Here is a 21927-nt window from a genome sequence, read left to right as displayed (position 1 = left end):
CATGCGTGCGCATGGTCTTGCGCACGCTTGCGTTTTTTTGCGCATGCGTTTTTGAGTTAAACAAGTCTAGAATGTTCTCTAGACAATGGAAAAAACGTCACACTTAAAAACGCATGCGCATAAAAAACGCCAACGCATGCAAAAAACGCATGTAAAACGCAAACAACGCTGCGTTTTTTTTACACATCAGCGTGCGCATGACGTTAAAAAACCGCGCGTTTGTTTTGCGTTTTTCTTTGCGTTTTTTATGCGCCCGATGCGCTGCGCAAAAAAACGCTAATGTGAAACTAGCCTTAGATGACGAGGAGGAACAATTCAAAGGCAACAGGAACGCTATGACTGAATAATCCATATAAACCTTCTATATATTTAATGATGGCTGTGTGTGGTGAAACCTCACTATTGGGCACCGAATGGTATACTGACTATTGCCTGGTCTCACTAATCAGAGCCAGTACAATTCCGCTGTGCCTCTGTGAGACCTCACTGCAGTCTGAACACACCGAAAAAAAAAAACAATATAATAACCGCTACCACAACTAACATGGCGACAAGATCTTGCCACCAGCAATATGGCCACCTCTAATCTCCACATCCTCCCACCCACTGTGTTCAAAGCTGGCTTCTGATTGGAGGACGCGACCAGTGGCGCAGGAGGGAGAGACTTCTCTTATGCAAGGGCGACCATTGGACGGCTGGTGACAGGGATTGGTCTGATTGGTTGGCATGGACACCCGGGGAGCCGGCGAACGTCATTGGCTGAAAAGTAGGTTAGTGGTGCGACATTTAGTGAGGGCAGAAAGTAGGTCACGGACGCGGCTGTTTGTGTGAGGAGCTCGGTTTGTGCGGCTGACGGGTGAGTGACGGCCACGGTTCCTGGCTCTGTACCGGCCCGGGACAGCTCTATTGGCTACCAGAGGGGGGAGGGGCCTAGTCCTAGAGTGCAAGCTCTTGGGCACAGAGGGTCTCCACTGCTTTACACGTGCATTTGTGTTATGCTGATTCCTGGGCTCCGGTGTTATTATTCCATACAAAGTCATGGGTGGAGCATATGCTTTCTGCTAGGTTGCTGTCCATGGGCCCCTGGGGGCCCCCATTGTGCCTGACAGCTGTTAGTGCAGGGTTTTATTATCTGTGGCCCCTGAGAGAGGATAGAGGGGGACAAGTCTGCAGTCATTACTGAGTAACTTATCACAGAAATGGTCAGCGGCTCCGGAGCCTTAAAGGTTACGTGTTGGCACCTTGGTAATGGCGCAATAGTGATGGGTGCGATTCATGGTGGCGATGGGTGCGATTCATGGCAATGCCAGACTTTAACGTCATTTATTTTTGTGTATTATTTACTATTGGTATTATTATGATTAGATCTATTGCAGGAAACGCTCCGTTTGCTGTCAGATCTGGTTACTTTTGGCTCAGTTTTTGTTGACGTCGCCGATCACTTTCCTCTCGTGCCAGTTTTGACCCATGTCGACTATTACTGAAGATACTTTTTTTATATTCCTTTTTTTTGTTAGCATGTGGTCTGGTTTATCTTCCGCCGTGTTATCTTTTCTCTTCTTTATTATAATCGATCTTTGTGAAATGATTTTGTTCTAACCTTTGCTTCGGTAGCTCCTGATTAATTTTTTACAGCGGTTTACTTCCTGTTCAGTTCATTCATGAGTTTTTCACCCTGTTTAAATGCTTTTGTTTTTTTGTTTTTCTTGTTGGGGGGGGGGGGAGTTGCCAGTTGCAGAATGTAAAGTTCAAGGGGTCCCAATGCGATATCACTAAGGGTATGTGCACACACTGCGGATTCCGCTGCGGTTCCGCAGCAGTTTTAGCTGCGGTGTACAGTACCATTCAAATGAATGGTAAAAAAAAACCCGCTGTGTAGACGTTGCGGAAAAATCTGCGCGGATTTGCTGCGGTTTTGAAACCGCAGAAAGAATTGACATGTCAATTCTTTCTGTGGAATCCGCAGCGGGTTCCTATCTCCACTATTGTGGAGATGGTGAATCCGCAGGACCAAACCGCAGGCAAAACCGCAGATAATCCGCAGGTCTTATCTGCGGTTTTTGCAAAATCCTTGCGGATTAATCCGCAGCGGATTCCGCAGCGTCTGCACACAGCCTAACAGGGCCACCAATTATCATGGGTCTCTCATAGTATTGGTCTTCTCGTATGGATCAAAGGAACCTATGGAACTCCAGGGCTGAACCTGAAACCCTGTGCACCTATTGTAGTTACACATATCTGGTGGGGATCTGTGCACACGTTGCAGTTTTGTTTCATATTTTTTTTTTTCTAAGCAGATTTGTCACAAAACCTGAAAGGTTTCCTGATGCCAGCAAAGTGAATGATAATCCTGACGTCTCATGCGTACGTTGCTTATTTTTAACTTTCAGATTTAAATCTGCAGCACATGATTTTTTTTTTTTTTTTAATCATTTTTGCAGCAGATTTCACTCATACTAATGAGTGGCAAAAATTCTGCGCCAAAAAATGAATGTAAAAAAACCCCGCTCCTAATTTTATGCAGCATTTTTCTTGCCACGAGATGCAGATATTTCTGCACCAAATACTTAGCTTGTGCCCATTCTTTTAGTCTCTGTTAGGCGATGTGCTCGCGTTGCGGGTTCTGCTGCGGATCCGCAGCGTTTTTGGCTCTGCGGATCCGCAGAAGATTTTGCTGCGTTGTACAGTACTATTATATTCAATGGAAATCAAAAAACGCTGTGCACATACTGCGGTTTTCAATCCGCAGCATGTCACTTCTTTGTGCGTAATCCGCAGCGGTTTTACACCTGCTTCATTACAAGGTGTCAAACCGCAGGGGAAACGCAGGTCTTTTGACCTGCGGCTTTATCCAAATCCGCAGCACCATTCACAACGTGTGCACATGGCCTTAGGATGGTCTTGCGGTTACCTTGCTCATCTTGTGTCTGTTACAGCGTACAAAGAGAGGGAAAAAAAACTGTATTCTGCAGTAAGGTCTAGACTTAGAAGTGTGACATCCTTAAAGAATTTTTTTAAAGAGGCTGTCCAAAATTAGAAAAAATAAAAAGCTGCTTTCTTCGAGGGACACCTGTCAAATGGTTGTGTCTGCTATTGCAACTCTGTTCTGCAAATCTGAGCGCGACTGAGTTGCAATACCATACACGACCTGTAGAAGAGTGAGGGTTGTGTGTTTTTTTTTTTTTGTGTTAAATCCTGTACAACCTCATTAAATATTAGCTTGCGGTCAATGAATTTGCACAAACAAAGTATGGAAACTCTTAGTTGAGGGTTTGTTACAATGCTTCAGTCTAGGTTCCTTCTATCAGCCCAGTTCATGATGGGAGAGTTCTGTGCTGTGGGTGTACCTAGTGCAAAGAGGATAGACTGGCTATATTTCATTGATGCCTTGACCAATTTTTGGCTTTCATAATACTTTTTTTTCTCTAAATGCAAGCAGAGGTTCTGAAAATTGTAATTGAAATGATGGGTGTTTGAAAGCTGTTAAACTTTTCTTCATGCAACGGATAAAGTTAATGCACATGGTTTTAACATTGTTTCTTTTATAATTTCATCTTACAAAGATCAGAGTTCCTTTGCATGTTACAAAACTCCACATGCTCTGCTTCCCTTCACACAGATAAATGATTATCTGATAGCTGCCTGCACTCACCACTAGAGGGAGCTCAGGTGCTTACTGCATACTGTTCATTTATTGAATTCAGTGGCTACAGGCAACTGTAGTGTGATTAGAGACCCCTAAACCACCACCTTTGCATTGAACTACCAAGCTATAAAGATACCCCTTAAAAAATTATTAGTTTCACAGCATTGCAAAGCAAATTAATGTCTAACACACTGTGCCCTATATGCTTAGTACAGTTGAATAGTCATGGGTGGCAGAGCACTAACATGAATAGAGCCAGCTTTCAAAACCTCTTCTATCCCTTTGCTCATGGCTAATTACACTGCAATTGGTGCAATGTACATTGTATGCAATCATTGAAATGGTTTATTCATGGTGCTTCTTCCTAAAGCTATAGTGCTGTGGAGGATGTGCAGGGGGTCTCAAGTTACCTGACAGGTTGCATGAAGGTCGGAGCACTGTATAAAAGAAGAAAAATAGGTCCTCTTTAAGAAGTTATCTCCAAGGTCAAATGTGGGCAGTTTTTTTCCTTATTTTATGTTCTCTCCTTCCCAGGGGTGTTTTCTTAAAAATTTGCCTTACTAGATATATGGACTTTTTTAATTTAGTCCTAGTTTTTTGCGTTTCAACAAAGATAGTATGGTTCACAGGGTCATCTGGGGAGTGTTTTTAGACTGCTCTGCATCCTTACCCTGTGAGCAATGCCCCCTTGTAAAGACCATAAATATTGGCTCCAAATAGAAAGGCCCATATTACTAGAACCGTACATCGGTGTCATTCCAACGATATTGGTGGTAACCTTGTTATGCCACATAAGCACTGCAGAAATCTTCCCTCAGACGAAACTGACGTCCAAGGGAAGTGTGAGAACTGCAGCTCATTAGTGGCCGCTGATTGGCTGCAGCGCCCACGTGGCATAAAAAGGTCACGTGAGACCGGTCATCAACAATACTGGACCACCTCCGATGTGGGGAGGTGAGTCTTTCTTTTTTCATGGGGATTACAGTATATACAAACCTCCACAGTATATATTTAGGATTATATAATCAAGAAGGAACCAGAAAACACAAAATAATCCTTAAAAATTAGCTTTTAATTCAATCACTAAAAACATATCATAGTAGAAATAACTAAATACCCAGGGGGTCAAAGATCAGAGCCAAATCAATATTACTCGTGCATATAGTTATAGACCTCGGTGCCAAAAGCTACCATACCCTATTGAGGCCCTTCCTAACCGCTCAACGTCCCTAGTAAAGCACTAGACCACCCTATGTATACAAAAATGGGGGACACAAAAAATATACACACACACACCTATAATACCAAAAACACAAAAGTGAAGAGACAATTATTGTCTCGTGCAAAAAGTGCTATAGTTCTGTAAACTTCTCTCGTAGTATAGAAACCCATTGAAACCCAATTCTTATCTCGGAGTACGGGTTTTTGCAGCTTAAATAAAACTTATCTCGTAGTCAAAAATACTAACCTGCTGCATTCTATAATGCTGTAGATAAGCCCCCGATCCGACCTGAAAGACGATAAAAGTAACTTTTTATTATACTCACCTGCAGGGGGGTCCGGTACGATAGGTGTCGCATGTCCGGCGCCTCCCATCTTCTTGTGATGCCGCACTCCTACTTGCTTCACAGGCTCCCCGACATCGTGCTCCTCTGCAGGCCTACTTCAAGTTCTATGCCCTGTTGACGGCAGAGCAGATCCCTGTAGTGCGCAGGCGCTGGGCCTCTGACATTTCCCGGCGCCTGCGCACTGCAGTGTTTTGGTCTGCCCTCAACAGGGCATAGAAGTACGCCTGCACAGGAGCGTGATGTCAGGGAGCCATGAAGCAAGCAGGAGTGCTTCGATCATAAAAAGATGGGAGGCGTCGGACTCGGACCTGCGACACTCATCGGACTGGACCGCCCCATTAAGTGAGTATAATAAAACTTATATTATCTTTCAGGTCGGATCAGGGGCTTATCTACAGCATTCTAGAATGCTGTAGATAAGCCCTGAAAGGCAGTGGCCTCATCTTATAGCGGCCAATACTGCTGACAGGTTCACTTTAACTTTTCCAGTATTTCAGCCTAATTGAAAAACGTTCATTGTTTGCATCTAAGGGGCCGAAAACCCATCTCCACTTGTCACTGGTGTAGGGCGCTTTACAGTTTGTCAGAGCACGTCATGGATTTCTCGCAATATCATGTGACAGTATGGTTCGATTTACTGACAGCAAGCAGAGATCTCAAAATTGATTTGCATAATAGAAAAGTAAGAAAGGGGTTTTATCCCCAATAAATGTTACATTGCTTGGCGCCCCAATTGTAGGATCCTGATTGATTACTCGTAGGAAGTTCAAAGATCCTTCTAAGCAGTGTCTGCAAATCGGAGGATTCCTTAAGCAATGGCAGCTGAGCATGCATGCTGCCACTCCAGCCAAACCCTGTGGGATCAGCCGAGCAATGCACTCTGTAATCTCCTAGTATTTGTATATAGTGCCTGAAAAATAGCAGAAATTCCTTTTTAACACTGGGTATATTGGGATTAGTAGTTTCACAATAGCAGCGAGTTGGTCGACTGCTGGCACAGGATAATGTATTTTCATCTCATCATCCTTAACTATCAGCCTGGAGATCTGTGCGCCGCCTCTTACGTATTGCCAGTGTCTCTCCTTCTCTTTCTGAAACATTTAGGTCAGTAGGTTAATGTGAGACCGTGGGCGAGGCGCTGTCATCCGCCTTACGTAAAAGTCTCCTTCACGTTCTGTGCTCAGAGGCGATGCAGAGGGTGAATTTGATATTTCTTGTGCACTCGCCTATCGCTGAATTAATAACGCAACTGCACAATCTTACTGCGGTCTCAGTAGCGATTTAATTCGGTCCATGAACCCGCAGCGTTAACGAGAAAGTGACTTGCCAGCTTTTTTTTTTTTTTTTTCTTCCCCCTTTTCGGGCTTATAAAAGGCTGAGGTGTGTAAGAGACGTTTGTGTCATTGATGTTACACTTGAAACAACATCACAATGTGAAGGATAAGGGGAAAAAAAAAAATCTGATCTACTTCAACCCACTCCCTGTTTGTGTCACAGCTCATGCTGGAAACAATGTGTCTCTATTATATGGAGTATGTGGGTTTTCATTCTTAAATCTTTCTCTTTTGTATATGATGTCGTTAAGTGCTGGTGGCATAGCAGCATCAATTATGATTTACATGGCGATAAATATAGTTACACTAGAATGGTTGCCTTAGTGTTAAGAAGAGTGATGCAATCGTTAAAGAGGTCATCTGGCTTTATGCAACTAAAGGTTAATAAGGTTTTCCCCTTTCTGCACGCGATTGACATGCCTGGGTGCAAAATGATAGAACAATTTGGTACCCGCTTCCCCGGGCTGCAGCTATGAAGTCATGTGAACAGAAGTAGAAGCAAATCCCACAACTCATTGGCAAATGTCGTCAGTATCGGCAGTGATTGGTCACAGCACTATTGATGTGACGTAACCGCTGCAACCAGTAAAGAATCACTGTGTCACGTAGTGACTATACATGATTAGGGAAAGGGGCCCTGAACCGTCCCTAGGGCTGGGGCCCTAACTATCCCTGCTCCCAAAGGTACCTCTAAAGGTGAGGAGGCTGGCCACCAGCTTGACTTTTCTCCTGTTACTCCCTTAGGGTGTGTGCACACGCTGCAGATTATTCCTCGCAGATTTGTCAAAAAACGCGGGTAAATCCGCAGGTCAAAAGACATGCGGTTTATCTGCAGTTTTTCTGCTGTTTAGCCTGCGGTTTGACTCCTGTCATGGAGCAGGTGCTAAACCGCTGCGGAATCCGCACAAAGAATTGACATGCTGCGGTTTTGAAACCGCAGCATATCCGCTCGGAAAAATCTGCACCATGGTTTTCATTTTACATTGATTTTAATGGTACTGTACACCGCAGCAGAAACTGCTGTGGAACCGCAGGACCAAAACCAGAATCCGCAGCATGTGCTCACACCCTTAGGCCGGGATCACACATGTGAGAGACATGGCCAAGTCTCGCACGTTAAGAGTATGTGCACACGCTGCGGAATGCTCTGCGGATTTGGCCGCACAGATTTTGTAAAATGCACAGGTAAATCTGCAGGTCAAAAGACCTGCGGATTAGCCTGCGGTTTTGCCCTGCGGTTTTTCATCTCCACAATGGAGGAGATGGCAAATTGCAGCAAGAATTGACATGTCAATTCTTTCTGCGGTTTTGAAACCGCGGAAAATTCAGCAGCGTCTGCACAGCGTTTTTTTTCCATAGGTTAGAATGCTACTGTACACCGCAGTAAAAACTGCTGCGGATCCGCAGCAGAATCCGCAGCGTGTGCACACACCCTAATACCCGGCACTACCACCGGCACTCGGGAGCGGAGCGTGCGGCTCCATGTATTGCTATGTGGCCGCACGCTCCGCTCCTGAGTGCCAGTGGCAATGCCAGGTATTAATATGCGAGACTCGGCCGTATTCCTCACATGTGTGATCCCGGCCTTAGCTGTAGGGAAGGATGTACCAGCCAAATGGGAATAGTACATTGAGGAAAGCCTGCATGTATCAATCTCCTAATTCAGCACAGTATCTCCAAGGAGTTAAAAAGCAAAGTGTTCACTGGCAAAGAGAAGGTCTGACCAGATTTTATAGAGAGAGGAAATGTCCAGTCAGGAACAGCTGTGAGATGGAGCTGCAAGTTTCTAACCAGCATTGAAAGGGTCATTAACCTCTTCAACACCAAAGGAAAATAAATTTGTTTAATATGAAACACAAACGCATCGAATAAATAGGAAAATCTGCGATTCATAATATGTAGTGACTTTCTAACCCCAAATCTCCCAGGAGGACATGATCCGCTTGTGATACACTGGAGATGCAGGGCACGGGAAGAATGAATAGTCGCTGTTTGTATTAACGTTCACACCGGCACATTAATGGCGTGCAGAAGTCTGCTTAAGGGCAGAGTCAGACTGCTGTATAACTCGTGCGAGAATTTCATCGCATTGCACGGACTGGCCCGGCACCGCTCCTGACCTGAGCAAGACAGCGTGATGGATTACTATGCAGCTGTCAAGCTCAGGTCAGGAGAACCGACAGCCAGGACGAGGTTTATGATGCGAGTCTTACAGGAGAAATACAGCAGTCTGTCTCTGCCCTAATGTAAAGTTCTGCAACTTTCAAATAACTGACATCTCAGAAATCTGGCTCTAAGCTTTTTGAAATATAGCACAACTCCTAATTGAGAAAAAACGTCACTTTCTGCATTTTTACTGCTGCTACGATCCAACTTTTTGAAAAGATGGAGGAAATTTTCCGGGCAAAAGCAAGCCTCTTCATGAATTTGGCGTAATTTACCCCAGTTCACCTGTCCTCAAGACTGGCGTGCAGGGAGGATTGGGGTCTTCTTATAATTTCATGGAGAATGAAAATACTTTATATTCAACTCCCGGGGCTGAAAACCTGTAGAAATCTAATACTATATTGCTGCTGCGCTTGCTACAGTTGTATCCTGTCAAAGCAGTCTTCTCGTGAGCGAAGTACATTAGTTGCATAGTGATAGATTCACACAGCGATTGATTTTTTTTTTTTTTTTTTTTTTAATTTATTTTTTTAGCAGAAGAGTATGCGCCCACGCTCAGGATTTGACACAGGTGAAATCTACACATAAATCTAGGCTGGGTCCAGACCACATCTGCCCCCCCCCCCGCCCCTTTATGACTTTGTCAGCACACATCTGAATCTCAGTTTTGTTCCCTCATTTGAGCCATTTTATCTGATTGTTACCCGAAGTACAAAAAGAACCTTGGGCTCCTTAGTAAACTTATTGCTTTGCCCAACCCTTAGACAAAGTTTCAGTGCATTTAAACTGTCCATTGACCTGTCAGTGATGCGCCACCTATAAATAATTTATGGATTTATAAACCGAAATCGTAAATTGGCATCTTATTCTTCTTAATTATACACTTATAAAAATATCCATGATAAGATCTGTCAACAGCAGCCAACCTGCTTCTTTATGGCTCCCAGCAACGTCTTCCCCATGGCTGCTACAATGAAGTAAGCTTTTTCTTGTGGACAAGCCTTCCTCTTCCTGCTTCCTATCCTCATGTTTGCCTAATAGTTTTGTAGGTAAATGCCAATATGTAGGAAGTTTAGAGCAAGCAGAGATTCAGAAACTAAAGTAGCAAATTTTCTGAATGCAGATAGAATAATGCAGATGATATATCTTCTTAATTAAACCGTTTATCGAATTAAACTGCATTAAAATTTATGGTAAAGGCCTCGTACACATTAGACTGATATTTGTGAGCTTCACTGATAGTCTATGGTTTGGTGGTGGGGGGGGGGGGGTCTCGCATGTCTGATTTCGGACTGCCCATCTTTTTTTATGTTTTTTATTATTATTCTTGTTCTTGGCTAGATGAGTTACTGCCATGGGAGTTTGGCAGCAACTCTCTCATAAGGACTACAAAACTGCTCTGCAGAGCAAATGCTCCTATGAATGGGGAAATCAGAAGATAAAATTTGAACAGTGGTTTGGCCAGTACCTATGTATGGTGTATGAGGTCCTTAACCTCATATCCAACTGCAATTATTTCAGGTCTGGTGCCAGTCTGTGAAAAACAGCATTCCCTGATTAGCGGCATCTGCTCTGTAACTACACTTCTGCTAGCCCATCGGACTGTATTATCATTGTGACGGGTTCCCTTTAGTGGACTTTACTTTAACCTTTGCTGCTTTTTATTGGAGTCCAACTTGTGTTTTGTAGAGAGACCTCTATTTTTCTTATGTTCCAAGATTTAATTTTGGAATTACTATACGGTTCCCATACTGTTAAAGGGGTTCTTCAGTACTTAATCAAGCTGGAACAGAAAAATACAGTGAAGGAGAGGTTTTGGGGTTTTGCCTACTGTGCCCTTCAAATAAGCTGATTGGCAGGTTCTTCCATTTCGATGTTGCCGTGTCGGTTAGGCTATGTGCACACGTTGTGGATTTTGAAGTGGATCTGCAGCGTTTTTGGACTCGCGGATTTGCATCAAATCCGCAGTGTAGTGCACAACCAATGTAAGTCAATGGGAAATTCAGAAGTTGTGCGCACATGTCAGTTTTTTTTTTTTTTGCGAATCTGCAGCGTTTCCTCACCCATTGAGTCGGTGAAATCCGCAGCAAAACCGTAGGTGTAAAAAGATCTGTGGTTTTGCTGCGGAGTTGCATGTGAGAAATGCTGCAAATCGGGAGGAGGAAGAGTGTATGGGAGGAGACTGTGTGCGGTGAATATGTGCGGGTCTGTGTGTAGGCAAGCATCGTCCAATGGGACTACCAGTCCGATTCGACTATGTCTGCTACAGTGATGGTATTAGCCGATTATAGGACAGTAGTAGTCCTATTATCCGGCTACTGTGTTGAATAGTGTCAAAGAAAAACCACATACACACATACTCGCCATACAGCTAATCCCCGACACCCTCTATCACCTGCAAAAAATAAATAAATAAACCAACAGTATACCCCCTGTTACGACATAATCCATGTAATAACGAGATGACCAGGAGATGTGACCGCTCTACAGGGGCTCCAGTGTACAGTTACCAGAGATAATCCTCCCCCCAGTTGATCACTCTGCCACCTAGAGGTCACTGGAGTTCATCCTGTCACTTGAGGCACCACTGTGTGAGAAAATTATCTTTTGTCCTGCACAAAAGATCATAATTCTCAGGAGCTCTTTTTATTCTGAGTAAACAGAACTTGCTCTGCGAGAACAATTGTAGCCTATGTGCATTGAACGATGTATTTACAGATCGTTCAGTGCGCATGTGCAGACAGGTGACCAAACAATTGCCGGTAAGCAAACATCGGCCATCTAAAAATGAATAAAGATTGCAAAATTATAGCTAGTGCAATTTTCTTCAGTAAAGTTAACCATTAACATATGTAAAAATCATTATTTTTTTTTCCATGTGAAAGGTGTCCATAGCCAAAGTCTAACACGTTGTCCAGTAGTCTGATAATAAAGACTTTATAACTATGGAGACTTTGCTAAATTTGGTGCGCCCATATTTGTGTACATACATGGGCAGGTTGCTTGGCGGTGCATCCTAAACCCCTGAGGCTTTTTATATCGGTGAAACGTTTTCTTGCTTGGCTTCTAAAGTTAAAAAAAAAGAGTTTTGGCTCCTTTAGTGGTATAACTGGTTCTTTATTTTTTTCCTTACAAGATAAGTCGCTGTGCTCTGACATTGGCATTTAAAAAATTCTGCAAGCAAAATTATATGTAGCACAAGGGTAAGGAGGGCAAAGTATGGCACAGGGGATCGGCAAAAAAACAGACTCCTAGAGCCATGTGCTGCCATCTTTGGCTTTGCAATGTGCATAACTCATGGTTTAACTACGATCACACTGTCACATGACTGTATTGTTGGTTCGCGTGCTCTGTGATGAGCGGTGACATCACCGCTCATCACTGAGTCTGCGCCCGCTGCTCCCATTCATTCCTCAGTAGTTTACAGTCGGAGCTGTCGCATTAGCACCGCTCCGCCTGTAAACTGATTAACCGCCCGAGATGGATTACACCGCGGGACGTGACTGAGCGCTGGACAGGTATGGATATTGTTGGTTTATTTTTTACAGGATAACAGTCGCTTCGCTATGGACTTAGGAGTCTAATAAAGCTTTGAACAATGTGTGTGGTGTATTCTTTCATTAAAATAACTTGTTATAATTGTGTTTAATTAACCCTTTAATTACTACAGGATTAGTAATGGAGAGGTATCTTATTGACACCTCTCCATTACTAATCCGGGCTTAATGTCACCGTACAATAGAAATGTGGCATTAACCCCTTATGACCCCATTTGCCACCACTACAGGGCAAGTGGGAAGAAACGGGCAAAGCTCCAGAATGGGCACATCAAATAGATGCGCCTTTTCTGGGCAGCTGCAGGCTGCTGTTTTTAGGCTGTGGGGGGCCAAGATTAATGGCCCCTTACCATCCTGAGTATAGCAGCCCCCAGCTGTGAGTTTTACCGGGTTGGTACACAAATAGAGGTGGGACCCCACGTCGGGTTTTCAGTCATTCTTCTCTCCTGCTCACTGTTGCCGGCAGAGCAGGAGAGAAGAATGACAGCCGCGTTCAGCACCAGCCGCCGGGCAACAGCAGCTTACAGTAGCGCTTTTTCCCCGGCGGCCGTTCGTGAGACGGAGGACAGTGTGAACTGTTGTCCGTGTGCACATGTTCAGCACTTTTGCGGACTGTGTGCTACCACAAACACTGACATGTCTCCGTGTTTTTCACATGGACCGTGTGTGCGTGAAAACACGCTGACATGTGCAGAGACTCATTCATTTTAATGTGTCTACCTGTGTCAGTGTCTCCTGTACGTGAGGAAACTGTCACTACACGTACCGGAGCCATTGATGTGTGAAACTGGCCTTAATCTGTCTTTTCACTATTTAACTAGAAACTGCAATTTCACTACATAAGTTTAAAATGCATATTTAAAAAACTAATTTTAGCATATTTCCTTATAATTTTATACTTTTTAAGCAGTGTGAATATAACACCCATAACTAGAGAATGGTCCTTGGGAGTTTTTTTCTTTTTTTAAAAAAAAATAGGCTTGTGTGAACTTGGTTTCTGTGTTTCCTTTAGGCCTCTTAACACGTCCTGATATTACCGGTACTGCAAACACTAGTACCAGTGCTATCCGTGTCCATGTGTCACATTCGTGTGCACCATCAGTGTGACATGTACCAGTGTCTAGGAAAAAGCAGTACAGTTAGCTCTGTTCCCAGGCATCGGGTGCTGAATCCAGCTCTCATCATTGTTGCCTGCGACCAGGCGACGCTATTGAGAGTTGGAGTCTGTGTATCGCTTGTATTAAATTAAAAAAAAAAAAAAAAACGGCTTGGGGTCCCCTTTAAATTTTTTTTCTTTTTAACCAGACTAGGGAAAGCCGTTATCTGGGAGCTAATATTCTGGGAAGTGGTCAATAGCAACAAAGGTTCCCAGCCTATTAATAACTTACTGCTGTCTGCATAGCCTTTACTGGTTAGTAAAAAGGGGCGACCGGAGGGGAAAAAAACTTTCGGTGTCCCCCTCCCTTCCAATTTTAGTAACTTGAAATGGCTTCACAGACAGCTTCGGGCCGATATTAATAGGCTAGAAAGGGGCCATGTATATTGGCCCCCTCCCCAGACTAAGAACACCAACCTTCAGCCGCCCCAGAAAAGGCACATTAGATGCGCCAGTAATGTTTAGCCTCGGCTCTTCCTACTTGCCCTGGTGTGTTGGCAAGTGGGGTAATTTTTTTTGGGTTGATGTCTGCTGTTTTATGTCCGCTGACATCAAGCCCATGGGTTAGTAATGGAGAGGTGTCTATTGGGCACCCCATTACTAATCATGTAGTCAAAATTAATAAATACACCCACAAAGAAAAGTCCTTTAACTGAAAAAAAAAAACACTCCCTGTCCATCTTTTACCCATTTATTAACCTACAAATAAAAAAATCAAAGTAATCCTTACCTGTCTGTGAATAATCCATAATGATGAGGTCCCACAACAACGGTGACGTAATTTTAGATTACCGTAGATCACAGGCAGTAGTTCTCTCAGTAAGCTCTGTGTGAGCCAGCCTGTGAATTGCTTTAACCTTACTGATGTCACGGCTCGCACCATGAGAAATTCTACCTATTAGTATCAGCCTGCAGCTGCCTGTTTATGCTTTACTAAAAGGTAAAATTAGGGTGACAGCACATCATCACTTTTTTTTTTTTTTTTTTTCCCCCCAGTCTTCTCCTTTTTACTAACCAGTAAAGGCTCATCAAACAACTGTGTGCTGTTTATAGGCTGGGAACCTTCATAGCTATTTGTCCCTTCCCAGAATATTAACACCAGCCCCCCGCTGTCAGCTTTCCCTCAGCTGGTTATAAAAATTTATGGGAGAACCCAGACGTGGTTTTTTTTTTTTTTTTTTTATATATATATATATATATATATATATATATATATATATATATATATATATATATATATATATATATTTTATGCAGACAGTGGGTGGTGACTCCCAACTCTCAGCAGCACAGCCTTGTCACGCTGGAAACCAGACGACAATTGTGAGAGCTGGATTCCACGCCCGGGGCATGGGAACATCGCTAATTGTACTGCTACTGCTTTTCCCAGATCCTAGTATGTGTGACTCTGATAATGCACAGATGCCATCAGTGTATTGTGGACCGTGCTGCCAGCAAAAAATGGACATGTCATTGTGTTTTGCACACAGACGTGCGCAGACCCATAGATTTGAATGTGTCTACGTGTGTGTCTCTAGTTTGTATGAAAACTGTCACCTCTCTTACTGGAGACACTGATGTGTGCAGGAGGCCTAAAATGGATTTTCTCTTATCAGAAACCCATTTTTAAATAAAAAACTGGGCTTTGCTTATCCTCCGCTGCTCCTGGGATCTGTAAGGCTATGTTCCATTGTTGAGCCTTGATGGTGCAGATTTTCTGCACCCATTAAATAAAATGGGTTACTTGCACTTTTTTCCCTGAAGATATGAAGCATAAAAAAAAAACCTCATTGCGGGAACACAGTCTTATTGTCTGCAGCACTGACATGTCAACAGCGCTGCAGCCAATCATTGCGCTAATAGGCTCTGAGAAGCTTGTGCCATGGGTGTTGACTGAGCTAGCTGGCTGCAGCGCTGTTGAGATGATGTCAACGCTGCTGACTGTCACAGAAATCGGGAGTAGCGGTGGAGACTCATTGCTGGACCCAGGGAGAAGTGAGTAAAACAAATTTTTTTGTTTTTCAAAACAAACAGCATCTGAGGGACTGGGATTTTCCTTTTTTCTAAAGAAGTAAAATTATTTGTAAAGCCAGTTAAACCAAAGGGTGCATTACAGAGTTCTGTGACCCAGTCACTCCAGGGATAAGTTGGGATCTCAATTCTAAGTACTCAGACACAATGTTCTCTCCTGAGAGGGGATAACTAAACTTGGTAAATCCCATTAAGCACAATACATTCGCATCCTCTGCATCTAATGGTAGTCAGTACTGAGAATTTGTGCCGCAAATACATCAGGGGATTTCGAGTGATACAAATATTACCTGCTCTCCTTCCTGATAAGTCACAATTTAATAAGAAATATCCTCTTTCTTTCTAGCAGTTGTGGATCCCACAGACTGTATCTGAATCTGTGTTGTTTTTTTTTTTTTTTTAGGAGGCTGTTTCCTAGATAAATCCATGGCTCAGACTGGCTTTCATGGCCTCCAGTGATTCTCTGGAAAAACACTTGTGTACCAAAATTAATATTACTGTATTTCATAGTTACCTGGCAACGAGCAGCAATAGCGTATCATGAATAGTGATTAAATGTTCCATGTCCTGACAGTCTGGAATTGATTACCCAGACGTAAACCTGAATATGTTTGCATAGGCAAATGAGTTTTCAGAGCTCTGATGACCAGTCTTGCTTCAAAACTAGTGGACTGTATGGAGATCAGTCACTGTCAGCACCATTGCAAATTGTCTCTTCAGAGAGGAAGAGGACTAGAACTCTAGTGCCACCTATAGGAAGGAGCAATCCTAAAAGTCAATGTCGACCCTTTAACTGGTTTTGTCACATGACTTGGGATAAAAGCCAAACCAGAATCTCCAATTGCAAGACACTGTGTTTCGGGGTACTGCCCCTCGTCAGTGCAAAGTGTGAGATCTGGTTTGGCTGTGAGAGAGGCATCTGACCGATATCCAAGAAGTATCGTTTCTCCTTGTGGAGATTGACATGCTTAGCATGTCAATCTCGGCAAGGAGAAAAGATACAATGGTGCTGACAGATATCCAAGAAGCAACTATTAGCTGCTGAGTAATGGGGGGGGGGGGGGGGGGGGGCATACTTATTAGGCTGCAGTCAGCTGATGGCTATCTCTTCCAACTCTCTTGTACCCAAGAACGCTTCTGTGTTCTTCGAGAGCCGTTGCCAGACTCCACCCAAAGGAAGCGGCTATTAAAAATGACTGTGGCCGGATCCTTCTCTCCCCTTGCCATAATCTGTCAGTCTGGAGACTGCCGCATATATTAGTCAGCTGATCCTGGCAAAATCCTTGTGTTCAGACGAGTTTTATTTAATGTGTATAGGAGTACGGGTTGCCTAAACAACTACATCTATTTAACAACATACAGATAAATATGGAGCCCTCAACTACTATTTACCCATCTCTGTTCATGTCAAATAGGAAAGTAGGGTATATACTTGGTGTGACACTTTTAGTTCATTGCATTGTATCAGTAAATGTTGGTGACTTCCGGATCTCCACAAGAAGAAAAAGATCTGATTGTGTCACCTATGAATTGCCAAAGGATCTAGTCATTCTTAATTAGATTTGGGGCGGCTCTTGGTCTCCTGCTCTTTTATCTATATGCATACAGACGTAGAGATGCAGATTTTCAGTTTGGGCAAGACAATGGAAAGTGCAGTGCATGCTGGGAAGTGAGAGAAAGTTAGTTAGTTCCCAAACCTATAGTGCTGGATAAATACTGATGACTGTGAACCGACCCCTGAACAAATAATGCATTGCAAGGAGATGTGGGATAGTTCTTTACCATATCGGAGTGGTATGTGCTCCTGAAGTAAATGTATGGTAACTTGTTGTAAGCCCACGCTGTTCTATAGCATTTACTTTTCCTTGTGTGTGAACAGGTGCACTGGATCCAACTTACATTATTTTATTTTTTTTTTTGTGCCTATTCTACAGTTTTCTTGATTTTTGTCTTCGACCAGGTGATGCTGCCCTCTGAGCTTTTTCTGTTTTCTCATGACATCCAGTCTGTCGTAGCTCACGCTCTGATTGTCATAGCAGGTATCACTTAAGTCCGATCCTAAATGCTGTTACTTGGGGTAGTTGACTAACTAGTATGCCAGTTCTTTACAGTATGGAAATGAAGACCAAAAACTAACTGCTGACCATAAAAAAAAAAAAATTACTAAAGGGGCTTTATTCGAAAAGAATGTGGCCAGATCTTAATGTGCAGAAGTAGCAGAAAACCCCTTTTAAGGCCAATTACAGTAAGCCTCCTGTGATTAGTGTTTCCAGCCATGTAGATGGACACAGGAAATAGATGGGAAGTGGCTCAGTGACTTTCCATCCAAAGGCACAGAACGGGGAATCCTTTATTGTACTTTTGGAAAATAATGTTGAGACATCTGCTCCACATGTAATAGTGGGAAAATTATTTAGAGATATATTATATCTATCTCTTTGATGGAAAGCTGAATGAGGCTGTGTGCACACGATGCAGATTTGTAGCGGTTCCGCCGCGGATTTTACCGCGCAGAAACGTTGCATTTCTGCATTGTGATGTACAGTAGCCTTAAAATCAATGTAAAAAAACCAAACCGCTGTGCAAACGCTGCGGATTTTTCTGCGCGGTTTTCCCGCGGTACAAAATCCGCAGCATGTTACTTCTTTTGTGCGGTTTTCCATCTCCCCTGTCACCAAATCCGCAGGGGGAAAACCGCGATGGAAAACCGCACGAAAAATGGAAGAAATCCGCAGGAAAAATGCAGGTCATTTGACCTGCGGATTTCTTCCATTCTGCGCGGAAAAATCCGCAGGGCCAAAAAGTACGTCTGCACTCAGCCTGAAGGTCTATATGTACATTGAATAGGAGTCTTTAGTTGACGCTAAGGATTTGTTAACATCCTAGAGGGTTTTATATACTGGTGGTAGAGCACTTTCCTAATCTAGTTGATTTTAGGTTCCCCTTTATTTAGGAGAACATTTTTAATATGTTTGTCTGTACATGTCCGTTTGTTAATTGTACAGCGCTGCGGAATATGTTGGCGCTGTATAAATTAAACTATCATTATAGGAGTAAAGCGGTGAGGCTTTGGCGCTGCTCTTTACATTTGATGTTCAGGTCTTTCAATGCAAAACGCTGTTGTCGTTTTCTTGCAGCACATACTTCAGACTGCAGATGATGACTCACGAGGGACAATGCGCAGTAAACGTCAGAATGGTTATTCTAATCAGCGTTTGGCTCGACAACGATCTAGCACTGGTTCTGCCAATTAGCCGCTGTGATTGTTAGCCATCAAATACACGGCAGGAAAAACTGAGCGTCAGGCACAATTTCATCAACATATATGTATATATCTTTCCTATAACAAAGGTCAAGGACAAGCTTGTCTTGTCGCTAATTAGCCTGAAATGCAGTGCAAAAAATTACTAAATTGTGGTATCCCTAGCCGATGCAAAAAAAATACTCCACAGTATGCAGTTTTGAAAAATGTCTTCATTTATACTGTATTATTCTAAATCAAGTGGGACAATATATTGAAATGTGAGCCTTAAATTAAAAATCTGTTTTGTGTGTGCAGCTCCTATGCAGACCTACCTGTCTCTATGGTTACAGAATGCAAATAATGTGTGGGCTCTGATGTATTAGAGCAATGGTGAACAAAAATGTTGCATTCCCTTAAAATTTAGGTATGGGTAAGTATTCTCACTGCCTTTTTGCTACAGTGATCACTACTTGGCACTGGAGTGCATCAGTTTTTCTTGCGGTGCCTTAATCTCTCTGTAATTGCTGCGTGGTATCAACTCAAGTCCTTTCTCTGAGAAGTTTCACAGGCATTATCGTGCACCTGGCCATTGTGCAATATCTAAACTCCAAGCCAAACCTGTACACAGATGCTTTGTTTTCATTGTTTGTCAGGATAGGATTTGTTTACCTTTTTGTTACTACTTTTCCATGTTGGGCTCTGTTCACATCTCCTTTTGGGAAGTTCATCATTATCTGAAAGTGTAGCAATAGATAAACTGTGCTGATAGATAGATATGAGTGTAGAGCCCCGCCCACTCCGCATAGCCACATTCACTATAATATCCCACATCATCCTGTGAGCCTGGGGTGAGAATCAAAGCGCTGAGGGATTTATCCTAGCTTCCATACCGGAGATCCCTTTAAGAGAGGCCTGGGGTCAGTACCAGAGCATTTGAAGGCAATTGCCCTGACTTCCATACCGGGGATCCCTTTAAGAGACCCTGGGGTCAGAACCAGAGTGCTGAGTGGAACGGTCCTAACTTCCATACCAGGGATCCCTTTAAGAGAGGCCTGGGGTCAAAACCAAAGTGCTGGATGGATTTGCCCTGACTTCCATACCAATGATCCCTTTAAGAGGGAAGATGTGCCTAGGGGATGGAGGATGTGTGCCAGGGATATGGGCAGGGAGGGGGTGATTCACTTCTGTCATGTGCTTTCTGCTCCTTTCTGGGGGTCAGACAATGGCTGGGAGCTTATGTTCCTGGGGATGCTAGATTTCTCCCACCATGTCAGTGTCTGATGAGGTGTTATCAAGTGGGTGAACTTGCTCATAGCAACCAATCACAGCTCAGCTTCTTTTAACCAGCACTGGTGAAATGAGAGTTGCTTAGTGATTTGGTTGCAAGGAAAACTGTTGCTCATAGCAACCAATCACAGCTCAGCTTCTTTTGAACAGCTCTGGTGAAATGAAAGATGTTTCGTGATTGGTTGGTGACACACACACACATATTATATCTCCCCTTAACCTATTGTTGGTCCAAATTGGGGACAGACATGAAACCAGCCTAAGAAGCATATTAGTGTTTTTGTGCCCAGCGCATGCGTACCAACGTTTAACATCGCGTACTCATGGTCTTGCGGTTGCATGCGTTCGTCTGCGTTTTCGTGCGCATGCTGTTCTTCAGGTGTGCGTCTAGACGCACCGGACGCAACATGTTGCATTTTTGAGTCTGTCCAAAGGCGTAAAAAAAAAAAACCCGCATGCGCGCAAAATGCGACAAAACGCATTACAGTCTATGGGAGCGCAGGCGTGCGCATGAAAATGCGTTCGTCTGCGTTTTCGTGCGCATGCGTTTTTTGAGTAAACATGTCTAGACACTGGTTTAAACCACCCCCTACACAAATATTGTTTGATGTCCCATTGGTGGAGTCTGTTTCAAGGATTTTTCAAGGATTTTCCTCCTGTGAAATGTGACACCTAGAGAACGCATGCGCATAAAGACGACTAGCCTTAAGGTATTGTCACACTTAGCGATGTACCAGCGATCCCGACCAGCGATATGACGCGGTCAGGATCGCTGGTACATCGCTAAGTAGTCGCTAGTGAGCTGCCACATAGGCAGATCTCACTAGCGACATCGCTGGGGACGGGGATCGCTACTTACCTGTCACACCAGGCGATCCTGACATCCTCCCGCCCGGCTCCACGCGTCGCTCGTCTTCACAGCAGGAAGCGCCACAGGAAGCTGACGACGAGAAACAGTCCAGGACGTTCTCGCGCGATCAGCGATAACCAGCGGGGGAGCCGGTCGTAGGTAAGTATCACACACACAGATTTCGCTAGCAATATCGCTATAACGTCACTAGTTATAGCGATATTGCTAGCGATATCTCTTAGTGTGACAGGCCCTTTAGTGAAGCTGCCTCTCAGGGATCCAAGAGATAAAGGAGCCCCCTTCTAGCTCCAAAGCGGCAGGCACCTTCTGTCACAGAATCCGTGAAATGTTGCAGGAGATGAACTATTGGACTGCATAAAGCCCATGTACTGTCCTTAAGGCTGTGTGCACACACTGCGGATTAGGTGCGGAGTCATCCGCGCGGATTTTGTAAAATCCGCAGGTGAAACCGCAGGTCAAAAGACCTGCGGTTTTACCTGCGGATTGCTCTGCGGTTTTGCCCTGCGGTTTTTCATCTCCTCAATGGAGGAGATGGCAAACCGCAGGGGAATCCGCAGAAAGAATTGACATGTCAATTCTTTCTGCGGATTGAAAACGGCAGATAATCCGCGCAGAAAATTCTGCACCGTCTGTATTGCGGTTTTTGATTCCCATTGGGAATCATGGTACTGTACACCGCAGCAAAATCCGCAGCGTGTGCACACAGCCTTAGACAGGGTTCTCTTCTGTTTACGCCAAATATATTTGGGCAAAAGTTTTGCAAATTGCCTTGAATGTAAGGATCAATGTCACTACAACCTTTTAACTTGCAAATAATTTTTTTTCAATGTCTATACATAATTGTTGGATTTTTACTTTGCCGGAATAAACTGAAGGCTTCTTGGTTCCTTAGGCTCTGTGCACACGTTGCAGATTTGGTGCTTTTTTTTTTTTTTTTTTTTTCCCCTCCCGTTTTTCTGCACAGATTTGTAACAAAACCTATAGTAACACCCGATGCCAGCAAAGTGAAGAGATCCCTTAGGGCAGTTCCCCGGATAGATAAGCCATAAGCTGCTGACAGAGGAGTT

At 43.7% G+C, this 21927-nt stretch overlaps 1 protein-coding gene across 2 annotated transcripts in view; it reads left to right on the top strand.

Moving 5' to 3' along the window:
• The first annotated feature begins 744 nt into the window (after positions 1-744).
• BMAL1 (basic helix-loop-helix ARNT like 1) overlaps positions 745-21927 on the top strand; it is a 75942-nt gene continuing 54759 nt past the window's right edge. Inside the window, exon 1 of one of the 2 annotated variants that reach the window (XM_073578346.1) lies at positions 745-856. The gene's annotated coding sequence lies outside the window, so the exon portion shown is untranslated. The remainder of the gene's footprint in view (positions 857-21927) is intronic. The other variant, XM_073578345.1, reaches the window with a different exon arrangement.

This window comes from Dendrobates tinctorius, unplaced genomic scaffold (genome assembly GCF_039654945.1).
Source record: "Dendrobates tinctorius isolate UK_male_01 unplaced genomic scaffold, ASM3965494v1 ptg000059l, whole genome shotgun sequence".
In the NCBI taxonomy this organism is placed as follows: domain Eukaryota; kingdom Metazoa; phylum Chordata; class Amphibia; order Anura; family Dendrobatidae; genus Dendrobates; species Dendrobates tinctorius.
Note: the sequence above shows the minus strand (reverse complement) of the source record. Positions and strands in the feature narration are given on the sequence as shown.